This window comes from Cupressus sempervirens, chromosome 4, assembly GCF_028749045.1.
Source record: "Cupressus sempervirens isolate cs-2001-9-10 chromosome 4, ASM2874904v1, whole genome shotgun sequence".
NCBI classification, from domain to species: Eukaryota; Viridiplantae; Streptophyta; class Pinopsida; order Cupressales; family Cupressaceae; genus Cupressus; species Cupressus sempervirens.
Window position 1 is genome coordinate 258,145,679 of NC_143121.1, and position 15,868 is coordinate 258,161,546.

The window sequence follows — 15,868 nt, forward strand, 5'->3', positions numbered from 1 at the left end:
TCTAAGAATAACTTAAGGATAATTATTTACTCATTAAACTGATCATTATCGACCTTTAATTAAATTGCTTTCTTTATTTAACTAAGATCCATATTCTAATTGATTAACTCTTCTTCATAAATCAAGGATCATTATTTATTTATAAAAGAACCAATTAAGAAGAATTATAACTTTATTAAAATGATGAATTAAATCAAAAAATTAACATAGGTACACCATCTATGATCTATTAACATCTAATAGTTTCCAATTCAATAATACTAAGTCTCACCATTAAAACATCTAAGGTCGTTATTCAAGTCATGAGAGTACGACTTATCAACTTCGATGCAAATACTTCACAACTTTGCTAGAGGAATCGATATTAGCATATCAATTAAAACACTATTACATAACTTGATTATTAATTAAATCTAATTAACTCTAATTAATTTAATTAATAATTACATATCCAAGGCAACATTCCAATTAATATCAATTGACTAATAACTAACTATAATTTTGTAAGTTAAAAGTCATCTATAATTTAGTACACAAATATTCATATTCATAGTTCAATAATAATAACTTGTTAATATTTAATAACAAGCTATATTGAAAATCTTATTAATAAATCTATAATGACCACATTCATCATTCTTTCAACAATGTTCTCATTTTATTTTAATAATAACAAGTTATAATAAATCCCCAATACCAAGTATTATTATCTCAAATAAGTTTTCCCTATGTACGATAATTCAATTAATTAATACTCCAAATTATTAACCAATTCAATTTGATTAATATCTTTTACAGTACTTCAATCATTAACTAATTTCTTCTAGATTAACTCTGATCGTATTAATTGATAACTATTTAAACTATTTACACTATTATTTATTAATAGTTTGTTAGTCCCAACAAACATTAATAAATAATAAACTCATCAAAACTATTATTAATTGATCTAGAGAACTTTACATAAGCTTCATTAGTTAACTTTTAATACCATTAAGGTATATCAATAATTTAGTTAATAATATATAACGTATTAATAATACCATAGTAATTTAAATTATAACAATGTTATAATAGTGACTTCATGTCAATTAAAGCTTAATCCATTATCATTAAAGTCTCTTAATTTAAAAACGTAATATAAAATTACCATCTCTAAATTACTTAATATATATTAAATAGTATTTAATATACATTACAAAAATTTCACTATATAAACTATATTAAAAATCTCTTTTCTTTTAATTTTTTCTCATTTAAAAATCTATTTACTTAGATTGACTAATAATTAATTACACTTCTTCTACTATTAACTAATCTTAATTAAATTTGATTTAATTAGATTAGATAATAAACCATATAAAACTAATGCATGTTAATAAGATTCTAATAAGGGAAGAGTGCAATGATATCTTAATTCATTCCATGCTTTGATATATTATTTTTGTGAAGTTTAAGCATAAAAAACTCTTAGTTATGGGAAATGGAGAAATATCTGTCTTTGAATAAAACAGTCCCAGTACAACGGCCATATCTCCCTAATGAACTGTTGGATCGAGCTAAAATTGAAATATATTGAGAAGGCCCAAGTTGCGCCAATTCTGATTGGAGCAATTGAATAAATTTGATCACGATAAAAAGTTATGAATAACTGAGTTTGGGTCTATCCAAGGGGCAGCGACAGGACAATTCAAAATTTCTTCTTAAAAGGTAATTGTTCTCTAAATTTATCCAATAATTTCACTAATGGATTTGGTCATAAATCTTGAAACCATTTTCAAATCTATTTCAATTTGATTCTAATTCGAACCCAAACTCATTTTCTCTTTTTTTAAAATCTATGCATATAAAATTATCAAATAAATTTAATTGCCCAAATTAAAAATGCATACAATAAAAATATGAAATTCTTCAGAAGACATATGGAAGACATGAAGAAGATAGGAATGCATGATGCGGAAATAGCATAAGAAAAATAACAAGAATCTACATGGATTCTGATGCTAATTCGCTTTTCCTCAGAAAACTCGTAGAGCAAGCTCCCTTCTTCAGAGTTCTTGAGCCCTCCAATGCTCCATTTACTCTCCACCCCCTCACTAAGCTTCTATGAATGCTTGAATATAAAGAGCTCTCAAGAAACCTTTGGATTGCTTCTTGAAACCACTGAAAGGTGTCACCAACTAAGCATGGGTCTTTTTTAACCTTTTTGATGAGTCATAGAGTTGTAGACACCTTGTGCTAAATTGATGCACTAACCCCCATGTTGTTGACACATGTTAATTCCCATGCAAGTTTATAACTCCAATTTACTTTTTTAAATAATCTCTATTTAAATTTTATAACTTTCATTTTAATTTTTATAACTTTTATTATTATTATTATTTTATTTATTACTTAACTTAATTGTTAATTAAATCTAATTAACTCTCATTGATTGATTTAATTAATAATTACATAATCATAGCAACGTTCCAATTAATTAAATAAAATAAATATTAAAATACCAATTAATTTTTCATTTAATGAAACCATTAATTAAATCTTTTAATTAGGCTTAATTAATAGAAAATACATCAAAGACTCACAATGTAAAAATATGAAAAACCCATCATAGCCAAAATACATACAAAATCAAACCAAGGGTTAATATCATGAATTACGTCATTTGATGCATTCGGAGGGTACTCAACTCAGATACTTGTTCTAATTTTTCAATTAGGACAAATGGATTAAAGGGTTGAGATTTGGACTTGAGAATTTATCTCCCCTCTCTTATCATTGAGATAATGTGATAGGGTACGCTCATCCTGAAAATTTAGGGAAGTCGATACCTGGTACTTGCAACCTGCATAAAAACCATGCATGTACAAACACAATATATACTAAACTAAACAAACAATGGTAGGAAGTGGTGCATCGTGTAGATTTTGACTAGCAGGTGACTATGACTCCCTTCCTTAACCACATCAGACACGCCATACAAAAGCAAACACGTAAGGCAAACACTCACACCATACACATGCAAGTATGGGGTAAGTATCCATAAGAAAGCACATATGATGATAAATCATCTTACTAATCATCATTAATAATTGAAAGCAATGTAATAATCATCATCAATAATTGTGAACACTAAAAATAATCATCATACATACATGAAATGTAGAGTCTAAGTAATCTCATCACATAATAAACTGAATCCATAGCACAATATCTGATAATCTCAAAAGAATGCTGCTAACCAACAACATAAAACTAGTTCTAAAAGAGTTCAGCAACGATAACAAAATGTGAACCAGTGGCAGACACTACAGAATCTAGTTTCATCATTACCTTTTTAAAGGTGATCCTGTGGTCTACTTGGATAGAGTGACTCTTTTCTTAATTAAGGTTGAACTCTTAACATCAACAAAAACATATTACTCCTATATTTGGTGTTTAGTTGGTATTTTCTTAACCCTTCTTATGGAAAGACTATTTTTTAAGCCTCTATGATGTGCATTCTCTTGCTAGTGGGAGGATGATTTAAAAATTTTAAGTCTTGGTATCTTGGTATGATAATAGTATCCCTTAGATAAGTGTATTTTAGTTGAGAATATTAACCTTTCTAGATTCTTGATTGTGTATGTGAGACTCTAATTAGATTAAATTATGATCTATATGAACATGTAAGTTATTTATATCTTTTGAAATGATCTTTTTCTTTTTCTTTACTTGTTGGCTTGAGATTTTTTGGTTCCTTGGTATTAGATTATACCATAGACGGAACTATTTTGTAGCTACATGACTTGTGATGAGTTAGTGTGGATATTGCATTCCTTATTTTAGTAGAGATCATAAATATAGACATCTTTATAGTATACATTGATATTAATTTGTAGGAATTTGAGAATAAACAATTTTTCTTTTTCTTCTTGTTGGTCCTTCTAGTAGTTGTGTAGTTGGATGGTAAGGAGTTAGCATGGTTTTCCTACACTTGTCGAGGATTCATATGGATATTTTTGTGATTGGAATTTTTTATATGTCTCATATATTGTGTTCTATATTAAATAACTTGGAGGGTTCCAAGAATAAGTCTAGTTCTTGAAGGGAATAATGTAGTGTTTGTCACATTTTATTCTAGATTGAAATCCTAATGGATGTGGCTTCAACATTATGTTCAATGAAAATAGATGATATTTATGGTTTGATAGTATTCCATTTTTATTTATTTGATTGGTTAATGGATTGTTATGTGATTTGATGGTTTCACTTATGTATATACCAGAGGTTACTAAATTATACGTATTTTAGATAATCATGTTGGACCTATGAGATATTTTTTACATTTATTCTAATTTAATTAATGTCATTCCATTAACAAGTTTCTTTTATTTGTATGCCTAATTGTGATAACCATGTAGTGCGCCTTTTTCCCTACTTAATTTTGGTTGCCAAAATTTGTAAGTTATGTGAACTTACTTTCTCTTGGGTATCTAGATCTAAGGTTAATCAATTTATGATGCTTCCTAAATATTCTCATGTTATTATTTTATTTTGACACTATGAGATTCATTTTGTCATAGTTCACTTTATTTATATATTCTAGATATCAATACTATTGATTTGATGGTGCATGACACCTCTTGAAGACAAGAAGGGTCACTTAGGTGACTAATGAGTTTGAAGGTGATATAAGACCTATAAGGTCTTTTCAATATTTCAATATGGCTATTAGGGATGTAATGACTTGATCCATGATAGATGGAATAACTTGTATTAATGCACTTGGTTCACATAGTCAATGTAATTGCCAAAACATGGCATAATAGGCCTAGAAGGTTAAGGATAAGTCTATACATGAATTTAGGAGTTTTGAAATGCTATTGGGTTCCTAAAAGGATGATATACTTAGCTAGGAATCATAGGGAGTTAAATTTAATAAGTTTTAGTTAATTTCATGGTTTAAAAGTTCAAATATGCCATTTAGGAGGGAAATGGAGTTTTTATGGTTTAACCACTTAACTAACCCCTGAAACCAATTGGAAGAGGTTGGTGAAGTTAGGTTTGATTGTTATTTGTATTTGGAACTCCATTTTATGGCTAAGGAAGCTAGGAGTGTATGAACAACTTTGATATTCAATGAAATATATGTTTGGATCAAAAAATTTATTATTTTGGCATTGATACTTCCTGTTTTGATTGAGATCTAGAAATAGAATAGTGCTGGAAGTTTCAATATGGTATTTTAAGGTTGTGTTACACATTTTGAAGAGTTTGAGAGTCATTTCACATGATTGTACTTGCACTTCTAGCACATTAGACTAATTTTCCAAGTTTTCCTTTATTTGTTTTGAAGTTTTCTTGTAGCTAATAACCATTCCATGGACTCAAAGGCATAGAATCCATGAAATTATGATTTCTAAAATTGTACCATATGAATATAACTTAAAAATTATAGGAGATTAAAAGCAAAGTATGACCACAGGTTGAAGCAGGGCATGTTCCATTGAAAGTTGATGGCACAAGTGTAGTAGTAGGAGTTTGGGCTGAATGAAATGGTATTTTTATGATTGAAATAATTTATTATGGTGGATTTAATGGTGAATCAATCACCAATTGATATTATAAAGGTTTGGAAGAGTGAGATTGGATAAACCCTCAAAACAAGGGTTTGAAGCAACCAAAATGGGGCTTTTGGTGTTCTATGTATTTTTCATCTAATTCCTTTTATATTAAAAGGTTTTCAAACATTTCTTGATATTGTCCAAGAGTTGAGACTTTGGGAATATGTTTAAATGATAGTTTCTTTGTAAAATCACCAACTTTTGAGTGTATTTGCAGGGGTATAGGCTGAATACTCTTTTTTTGTCCAAAAGACCAATACCTAAGCTTAAGGTATGTTATAGAATGACCAAAAGGATATCTAAATATGGTTTTAGTTTTCAATATGTTTTGGGAAATTTTTTTGTTTGAAGACAAAAAGAGCAAAATGCTGATTTCTATGCCTCATTAGGCTAGTTTGGAGTATTTTTGCCATTGAGAGAAGAGATAGGTCAAGAAACCTAGAAACTAATTTAGTCCATATTTATATACCCTAGGTACATCAAATATATCATTGGTTTGTGTTTGGAGTAACCTTGGTTGGGTTGAGTCTCTTTAAAGACATTTGAGCACTTTAGGAAGTTGTGGGTTTCTAAGATAATTTGTGCAACTTATCTTGTGTAAGAGGTCCCTTGACCTTTCCTCTTCATCAAGTGGTATTATATCCTAGGGAAAGATCTTGTGGAAGATTTTATTAGTCTTTAGAAAGTTGGTGCATGGTGAAGCCTTTGAAGTAGAAATATCCTTTGTGGGGTAGCCCTAAGTTGATTCATTTTCCAAGTTGATCAAAGAACTATTTTTGAAGAGTATGGTGAAAGAATCTTTTGATCTTTTTTTGTATTGAATCCTTAGAGAGCCCTTAGAGTTGAGAAAATCCTTTGAGGAGAGTTCTTGAGCTCCTTTGCATCAAGGAGAAAAAGATTAAAGGTAAGTGGTTGAAAAATTGATAGTAGGTATGGTGATTATCATGGCTGAGGATATGAGGTACAATCAGATCTATCCAATATTTAGGATAGAAGGTAGATGTGAAGGTAAAATTTGTAAGGTTATTGTCTCAAGTGGTTGATTTGCAAATCTTGTTTCACTTGAGATGGTTAACAAGTGGAATCTAGAAAAAGTGATACATAGTACACCTTATAAGGCACAAGGGTTGAATAGTGAGGATAAGATTGATGTGAGAGAGTAGACATATGTCCATTTCAATATTAGATCATATGAGGATGTGATTTTGTGTGATATTTTACCTATAGTAGATTGTCATTTAATCCTTGGGAGGATGGGTTAGTGGAGAAGGTACCCTACATGATCGAGCAAAGAATACCTACTATTTCAAGGATGGTGGACAAATGAAAGTCTTTAAACCATTGAATGAATATCAAGTAGCATGGAAGGTGTCTTGGGACACTAGTATGTTTGATAGGGTTGGATTCTGACATAGGTAAAGGATGAATACCTAGGGCCAAAGGCTCACCCAACTATCCAAACCAACTTGCAAGAGTTAACACAATAGAAGAAAACACAAAGAACAACAACCAAAGGAGGAAGAAGAGTGAAATAATTTTATTGATTCAGCAAAATATCTTCATACATGCCCAACTATAAGGCCTTCTAGGTTATGAACAAATGAAAATGCATTCACATTCAAAGATCCAATAACAAATTCACAATTTCCCATTCTGCTCTCCAATCGTCTTTCAAAATTGCCTAACTCTAAGCCTAAACACTCTATATATACTTGCCAATATGGCTTATAGATCATTCTAGAACATTACATAAGAGGAAGGCCAACCAAATAATAGTCTAGACACATCACAAGAAAAAAGCTTAACATAAATATTGCAATTGAAATAAATCTTGCAATTCGGCTCGCAAAAATTACGTCCAAATGCTAACACTTAGCATAAATAGGAAAACTCAGCACATGAAGGGTCACTCAATATATACTGGGTAACTTGGCACATGAAGGGTCACTTGGCATACACTAGGTAACTTGACACATGAAGGAAGTGCTATAGTAACTCGACACCGAGTGCTATAATAACTCAGCACCAACTAAGTGCTACAATAACTCGACACCAAATGAGTGCTACAGTAACTCAACACCAACTAAGTGTTACAGTAACTTGGTACCAAATGAGTGCTATAATAAATCAGCACCAATTGAGTGCTATAATAACTTGGCACCAACTAAGTGCTATAGTAACTTGACACCAACTTGTAGAGTGAACAAAAATGAGCAGGATAACAAGGCAATCCAAGATGCTCCTGCATCTAAAAATCGAGGTTCAAATAAATGATTCTCCTAAATCACTGAGATGTCACAATCTGAGTTGAATCCAACTCAGATTGAGAAATCCATGAAGCATCTTCAATAGGCCTATTTTTCCACTTCACCAAATATTCATAGTGATCTTTTCCTCTTGTGCTCTTGCCAACTCTTTGATCCAATATTTGTTCAACTTCTTCAATTTTCTTCTTAGGATAATCTTCTGATACAACAACTTCATCATCTAATTCATGATACTTATACAAATCAACAATATTGGATAGAGGAGATATATCCATGTCATTAGGTAACTCAACTTCATAAGAATTACTACTATCAAACTTCTTCAAGATCTTACAAGGTCCAAATTTCTTCATCTTCAGCTTATTGTATGTTCTAACAGGTAATCTTCCTTTCTTTAAATGAACCATCACCTCATCACCAACTTCAAAATCATGATGTCTTCTAGACTTATTGGCATTCTCCTTATACTTTTGAGTACTTTATTCCAACCTCAACTTCACTTCCTTATGCAAAGACTCCATGAAATCAACAAATTCTTCTCCTGTAGTGCTTCTCTTTTCTTAACCAGCAACATCTCTCAAATCTGGTACTCCTCTAGGCTTCATTCCAGTAACAATCTTAAAAGGTGTTTTCCCTATACTCCTATTCACAGAATTGTTATATGTAAATTTAGCTTGTGCCAATACCATCTCCCAATTACTTAGCTTATTCCCAACTAAATATCTCAACAAATTACCTAAGCTTCTATTCACAACCTCAGTTTGTCCATCTATTTTTGGATGGAATGTAAAACTAAACTTTCATTCAGTACCTATCTTCTTCCACAAAGTCTTCCAAAAAAAAAACCAACAAACTTACTCTCTCAATTAGAAATAATGCTTCTTGGTAATCCATGTAATCTCACAATCTCTTTAAAGAAAACTTTAGCAACATGCTCAGCATCTGATGTCTTCTTACATGGTATGAAATGAGACATCTTAGAAAATCTATCTACTATAACAAATATAGAATCATACCCCTTTACTATCTTAGGTAATCTAAGAACAAAATCCATATTGATGTCACTCCAAGGTTTCTTAGGAGCAGTAATAGGTGTATACAAACTAGTATTTTGACTCACTCCATAACTCTTTACAAAATTTTGAACATCATTATACATTTATGGCCAATAATACTTCTCTTTTAGAAAACTCCATGTCGTATCAATTCCAAAATGTCTAGCCAATCCACCACTATGCTTTTCCTTAATCAAATTCAACCTCATAGAACTTCTAGGAATACACAACTGAATGCCTTTGAATAACATACCTTCTTGAATGAAATACTCATCATACTTATGTGATATGTCAAATTTGGTGATTTGCACTCTCTCCATGCCTTATAAAAATTAGGATCAACATCATAAAACTCTTTCATTTCATCAAAACTAAGAACTTCAACCTTCATTTTAGTCAACAAAGAATGTCTTCTACTCAATGCATCAACAACTTTGTTAGTAACTCCACTCTTATGCTTAACAAAAAATGTGAAACCCTACAAGTATTCAACCCACTTCATATGTCTCTAGTTTAATTTATGTTAACTTCCCAATTATTGTAAAGCTTTATGATTAGTATACAACACAAACTCCTTAGGAATCAAATAGTGTCTCCACTTCTTCAAGGCTTTAACAATAGAATAAAACTCTTTATCATACATAGAATACTTCCTTTTAGCATCATTCAACTTTTCACTAAAGAAAACAATAGGTTTACCTTCTTGACTTAGTATAGCTCCTATTGCATTATCAATTGCATCACATTCAACTTGAAATACTTTGTTGAAATTAGACAAAGCCAATACAGGTAATTCATAAACCTTTTTTTTCAAAGTCTCAAGACTCTTATTAGCTCCATGTGTCCACTTGAATTCCTTTTTATCTCCTCTCATTGTCTCAATCATAGCATTACAAACAACATTGAAATTCTTTATAAACTTCCTATAAAAACTAGCCAAACCATGAAATGATCTTATCTCAACCACATTCTCAGTTGTAGGCCATTCCAAAATTGCTTTAACCTTCTAAGGATCCATCTTCAATCTATCAGCTAAAGTCACCAATCCCAAATACACAATCTCCTCTTGCATAAAATAACACTTGTTCAGATTAATTAGTAACTTTTCTTCTTTCAACCTCTGTAATACTTGTCTAATATGCTCAAGATATTCATTCTTAGTCTTATCGAATATTAGAATATCATCCAAATAAATAATCACAAACTTACCCAAAAATCTTTGTAGAACTTCATTCATCAACCTCATGAAAGTACTAGGTGCATTAGTCAAACCAAAAGGCATGACCAAAAATTCATAAAAAACATCTTTTGTCTTGAAAGTAGTCTTCCATTCATCACCTTCTTTGATTTTGATCTAATGATAGCCACTCTTCAAATCAATCTTGGTAAAATACTTTGCTCCAATCAAACAATCCATTATGTCATCCATCCTCGGCATAGGAAACCTATGTTTCACTATTATCTTGTTAATAGCTCTAGAATCAATAAAAATTCTCCATTCTCCATTCTTTTTAGGTGCTAATATAGTAGGTACATCACATGGACTCAAGTTTTCTCTGATCAAACTTTTTTGTAACAACTCATGTACTTTTCTATTAAGTTCTTCATTATCTATAGGTGTCAATCTATATGGTGCTTTATTTGGAAAACTAGGTCCAGGAATCAGATCCATACAATGACTTATACTTCTCATTGGAGGTAAACTATTAGAAATATCCTCAGCAACAATATCCTTATACTCATTCAACAATTCTATAATTTCTACCGGTACTCAACTATGAGTATCTGCTATCACTTGGTCATTACTACCAATGCTTGATCCTCTAGGAACTATGGAAAAACAAACTTGATTCTTCTTCACTTCCTTTTCAAATTGTTTCCCATTAACCATGCAAAATTTTATTGTAGTACAAATAACCTTATATGGACTTTCAATCAAAGGTAGCAATATTTTTTTCTTCCCATTTACCCAATAGAATATGATAACAATCCATAGGCATAATATCACACAAAACTTCATCAAAGTAATGTCCAATCTTGAACTTCACAAGGCAGTGCTCACCTACCAATATCTTATGCTCATATTTGATCCATGAAACATGATAGGGTTTAGGATGCTTCAGCCTTTGCAATTGAAACTTTGTAACCAACTCTTTTGATGCCAAATCCGTAGAACTTCCACTATCAATGATCACTTTGCAACATTTTCTAGCCATCTTACATCTTGTCTTGAAAAGACTTCTCCTTAAAACAAGTTCCTCATCACTTCCCTTATTACATAAGATTATTCTCACCATCAAAATTTTTCCAGCCCTAGGTCCACTTGGTGAACCCTCATCATCTCCTTGAATCACAGTATTTCTATTACCTTGCCCACTTTTAGATGATCTACATCCAAAAGATCTATGTCCCTCTTTACACATCTAAAACAATTACCATGAAAACCAGCCCTAGAATAAGAATTACCTCTTCCTTATTAAGAATTAGTACCTCCTTGGTAAGAATTACCATTTTTCCATTTGGTCTTCCCTTTGTCATCATTCTTCCATTCAGATTTGTCTTTATCCTATACAAAATTGTTAGATCTACCACCTTCACCATAAGATCTACCTCTGCCTCTCTAGAATCTACCACCTCTACCTCTTTGTTTTTGTTCATGCTTCTTTGCTAAGATCTCGTCAGCTTTCAAGTCATATTGATATGCTTCTTCAACACTTTCCAACTTCACAAAACTTATTTCATCTTGAATTCTAGATCTCAATACATTTATGTACCTTGCAATTTTCTCAGTATCATCATCCGCATGTCCAGATCTAGTGTCCAATCTATAGAATTCCTCAGTATACTCTTTCACAGTCATGTCCTTTTGTTTCAAACTTTGCATCTTTCTCAACAAGCTAACTTGGTAATCAGTAGGAAGGAATTTTCTTTTTACCTTGTTCACCATCTTTGGCCAATTTCTGATCTTCTCCTTTCCTCTCCTTTGTCTATTAGTTTGCAAATGTTCCCACCATAGTAATGCATGACCTTTCAACCTAGTGACTGCAATCTTTACCTTTCTATTATCAGGAGTGTTTTTATACTCAAAGAACTTCTCCATATCTAAGATCCAATCCAACATAGCATTGGTATCCAATTTTACATCATAAGGAAAAACTTCTACAATAGGCTTTGAATTTGTGCTAGACAACACTCACAACAATCTTTCTTTATCTTGATCTTCTTCAGGTTCTAGATTATGGTTTGGTGCTACTACTTCATCATCACTTACATCATCAAGATGTGTTCCTCTCATCTAGGTTGTCTCCACAACATCTAATCTAACTATAATTTGTCTCAATTGATAAAATATAGCATTATAAACATTTCCTCTACCATGAACCATCTTTATAAATTAGGTTCCTACAAGATCATAACCCTCTACAAGTTTTAGGCCAAAAATATGCAACCCTACAACAAAATTTGAATTAGGGTTTCACATGATCCAATCTCCACAAGGATGAACCTTAAGCTCTGATACCACCTAAAATAGGTAAAAGATGAATAAATAAGGCTAAAGGCTCACCTAGCTATCCAAAACAACCTGCAAGAGTTAACATGATGGAAGCAAACACAAAGAACAATAACCAAAGGAGGAAGAAGAGTGAAATACTTCTATCGATTCATCAAAATATCTTCATACATGCCCAACTATAAGGCATTTTGTGGTATAGCCAAATAAAAATACATTCACATTCAAAGTTTCAACAACAAATTCATACTTTCCCATTCTACTCTCTAATCTTCTTTGAAAATTGCCTAACTCTAAGCCTAAACACTCTATATATACTTGTCAAAATGGCTTATAGATCATTCTAGAAAATTAAATAAGAGGAAGGTTGACCCAACAATGGTCTAGACATATTCCAAGAAAAGATCTTAACATAAATATTATGATTGAAATAAATCTTGTAAGTTGGCTCATAGAAATTACGTCCAAATGCTGACACTCAGCATAAATAAGAAAACTTGGCACATGAAGGGTCATTCAACATACATTGGGTAACTCAACAGATGAAGAGTCACTTGGCATATAATGGGCAACTCAGCACATGAAGTGCTATAGTAAATTGACACCAATTGAGTGCTATAGTAACTCAACACCAACTAAGTGTTATAGTAACTCGACACTAGTTGAGTGCTACAGTAACTTGACATCAACTAAGTGCTATAGTAACTTGGCACCAACTAAGTGCTATAGTAACTTAGAACCAACTGAGTGCTATAGTAAGTCAGTACCAACTAAGTGCTATAGTAAATCAACACCAACTTACAAAGTGAACATAAATGACCAAGATAACAAGGCAACCCAAGATGCTCCTACATCAAATTCCTTAGGAAAAAGAAATATGATGATGGAAAGGTTGCAAAGATAGTAAAGGAAGATACCTTGGATTAGAGGTGTCTTGAAGTGGCAAAGAAAGACATGGAATAGATGAAGATCCCAGAGGTTGGAGAGAAAGAAGAAGATTGTCCATGGGAAGGACAAGAGAAGGAGATAAGCATGAAATAAATAAGTTTGCAAAAATTGGTAAAGAAGGAATCACAAGAGACAAAGGTTCATGAGGAGGTAGAGAATGTTTTAGTAAAGCATAGTGCTGGACACAATGATGAGGGTCATGGTAATGACAAGGTAATACAATTTGGGACAATCATTTATCTTTTGAAGGATGTGAGAAAACAAAGCATCCTTGTGAAGATGGGAGAGAAGGCTTTTGAAGAAGTCTTGAAGGTGAACCATGGAGTGGTTAAATGCCAAGTAGAATGGCATAAAGAAGATGAGTCAGTATAGGTCTTAGAGATAGAGAAAAAATCAAGGGATGAAGAGTTGAGGCTCTTAGAGACAAAGATGGTAAAGAAGGCCACAAGTTGGCACATGAAGATGACAAACAAGGTTGTTTGGCCTATTAAGAAGTTGGTGAATAAAAAGTTGCTGATGGAACCTACTAATATAATGGTTCTAAAGGATGATTGAGAAGTAGAACAAGGTGTTGAAGAAGATGGAGCAGCAAGTCTACAAGGACTTGAGAAAGAGATAGATTTGTGGGATAGATTTAAAGACTTAGAGGAAGAATGTATATGTAAAGGTGGATTAGAGATGGTGAACCTAAACATAGGAAAAGTATATGATGAGAACAAAATGGTAGGGTCAATTGGAGACACCATGGTACAAAAAACATCAATGAAAGGTCATGAGGAGACCATAATGACTAAATTTTCTCTAAGCATAGAGATCTCACAAGATGAGGATGAATTGGAAGAAGGAATAAAACACTTATATATTTTTGTGCAAGAAGTTGCATGGAATTTTTTGTTTCCTAATCCTTTTGTTACAAGTTTGTAGGAGTATTATGTTGATAACCTTATGAATGATCAAGGTGGAGACCTAGAAGGGAATGATGAATGGTGGAACACTTGGCATGAGAACAAGAACTTGAGAGGAAGGAAAAAGAATCCATCTAGGAGCAAATATACTTTTGATGTGGGATACACACAATTAGTACCAAAGGACTGGAGGACAAGAAAGAAGCCTCAAATCCAAGTGACTTGGGTTATTTTGATCCTTCAGAGTATGGTGTAGGGCACCTCTTGAAGGTAAGAAGGGTCACTTAGATGAATAATGAGTTTGAAGGTGGTACAAGACCTATAAGGTCTTTTCAATATTTTATTATGGCTATTAGGCCATTGGATGTAATGACTTGATCCATGATAGATAGAATAACTTGTAATAATGCACTTAGTGCACATAGTTAATGTAATTGCCAAAACATGGCATAATAGGCCTAAAAGGTTAAGGATAAGTCTATACATGAATTTAGGAGTTTTGAAATGCTATTGGGGTCCTAAAAGGATGAAATCCTTAGTTAGGAGTCATAGAGAGTTAAATTTAATAAGTTTTAGTTTATTTTCATGGTTTAAAAATTCAAATATACCATTTACAAGGAAAATGGAGTTTTTAGGGTTTAACCACTTAACTAATCACTCAAACTGGCTAGAAGAGGTTAGGGAAGTTGAGTTTAATTGTTATTTGTATTTGGAACTCCATTGTATGGGCAAGGAATCCTGGAGTATACAGACAACTTTGAGTTTCAATGAAATACATGTTTGTATAAGGAAATTCATTATTTTTGCATTGAAACTTCTTGTTTTGATTGAGATCTAAAAATAGAATAGTTTTGGAAGTTTCAATAGGGTATTTTAAGGGTCTATTATGTTGGAAATGAGAATAGAGTAACTGAGAGAGGGAGGGGGTGAATCAGTTACTACAAAAATTTCCACAATCCCTAAGATGTCTGAATATACACTTGATCTGATTAATATAAAATGCTGAAACTTGATAATGCAGCAAATGATAAATATTAAGAACTGATATGTTATCATGCACAAAGAAATTCAGCAATTAAGAACACAAGAGACACCAGTTTTAACGTGGAAACCCAATATGGGAAAAACCACTAATGTAACTAGATACTGTTTTTCACTCTTCTAAAGTGAGCTCTATTAGGAGCCAACCCTGTTAAAGGTTACAAAAACACACTGTTAGGTGTGAGCCTATTAAAGGATTTGATCACCCTGTTAGGAGTTGCCTTGCTAGAGGTATTTAGAACAATTCAACTGAACTGTCACCTTGTTAGAGGATTTATAGAATGGCTGTTAAAACAACTCTGTTAAGAGATTTTGATTTCACTATTACAATGGTTAGAAAGCAACAATGAAGTGACCTGATATAATGCACAACTTATCTTTGCTGATTACAGATCTCTGTTATGCTTGACTGGATCCTTACTGATCAAATGCAACTTTATAGCTCCTTCAACACATCTGATCCTTCATCAGACTTTGCTCAACATTCGCCTTTTCATTTCATACTATAATTCGCATTCATAACTTCTTTTTCACA